Genomic DNA, 1,718 nt, shown 5'->3' on the forward strand with positions numbered 1-1,718 from the left:
GAATTGATGATGAGTTGGGCATCATTTTATGGCATGCATGCAAATGTAATAGATATAATAGAGATCAGAAGAGACCTAGATTACTTGAGAAGAATCGAAGTGGGGCCATATGATTAGCTAGGCATGAATCATCCAGAATTCCAGATTATCCTATATATTTACCATATTATATTATATATCTTGTGTATAATGTATGTTGTGTGGGGGAGACTAACTAACTAACCAACACTTTAAACAAAAAATTCTTTGTTTGCTTTTCTTAAGTTCACCCAATTTTCATATGATGATGATGGACCATGTCAAAATTCTTGAAACTACTTAATTTAATTTCTGCTATTTACTTTGTAATGTGATATCCTTGGTCACTACCATATATTATACCCTTTCTATTCCTATGCGCATAGGCTGGGCATTATGCACAATGTGTATAGATAAATTAAATACGTTTTAATTAATTAATTAGCATCCACATTGGGATCTGGTCTAAGTAAAAGTAGCTGAACTCTAAAGGATAGCCTTCACCATAGTAGGTTTAATTAGAGTCTAATATATAGTGCTCCGTAAAGGGAAGAGAGAGGGGAGACTTTTAACAATTTTAATAACTTTTTTCAATCCACTTGTAACTCCCATTTATTTTAGTTTTGATCTTTCTTCATTTTATATAATTTTACAAAACTTGATAGGAAATTAAATGATAAATTTTGAAATGGATTTAATACATATGTATATAAATACACACACACAAGTATTTAATTATATATTATCATATAAAAAATATTTTAATTCAGTTATCCAGTAGAATTTTGAAGTAAACATCTGATTATTGGATTATGATAGTACCAAAAAAGGTGATTTGGCTCTGTGCCTGCCAAACTGCTAGTTAGGATAAACCCATTGCAATGATAAACCAACGAAAGAAGGAAAAAACTCATGTGTGTCTTCTTTTGCTAAATTCTTATTCAAAGAAATATCGATGTCACAAATAGATTAATTCGTTTGTTTATATACTAAATTATCAGTGCTGTAAGCATATTTTATGTAGACATATATATAATAATATATTATCATGTTAATAAATTAAAATTATTTTAACGAAATATTTATTATACTAGGATTTTAAATTATCTAGGTAAGATATATTTAGCTTATAAATTATATAAAAGAATAGCTTGCAAGCATAATATATAATTATCTTATTAAAGTTTATAATCTTAAAGAAGAACTGATTATTTCAACTAGTAACAATTATTATTTAGTTTCTTAATTAATTATACATTGATCACACAAAATTAAGAGCTTTGATTTAACATTTTAACTCAAACAATTCTAAAATTAACTTTTCAACTAAACTATCCGAACATAACTAAATTTTATGTAATTGAGTACATAGTAAATTCTAAAATACAATCATTATTATCCAAATAAGTGAACAGTAAAATAAGTAAATAAGTTTAATCTTTTTAAACTTTTTTATGATATTTTTCAACCTAATAAAATAAGAACTAATTTATTACGGATCGAATGTGAACTCTATTTAAATGTTTATTTTTAGTTTGTGAAAAATCTTACATCTATTGAGAAAGAACACTGATGATAAAAGAAGAGAGAATAATGTAGAGGAAGTAATGATCAAGAATGATTACGAAATCTGATACGAACCATACAAAATTTAGGTTAAAATTTAAAATACACTTTATTATCCTCAACAAATTTTGACA

This window comes from Arachis stenosperma, chromosome 1, assembly GCF_014773155.1.
Source record: "Arachis stenosperma cultivar V10309 chromosome 1, arast.V10309.gnm1.PFL2, whole genome shotgun sequence".
Taxonomy (NCBI): domain Eukaryota; kingdom Viridiplantae; phylum Streptophyta; class Magnoliopsida; order Fabales; family Fabaceae; genus Arachis; species Arachis stenosperma.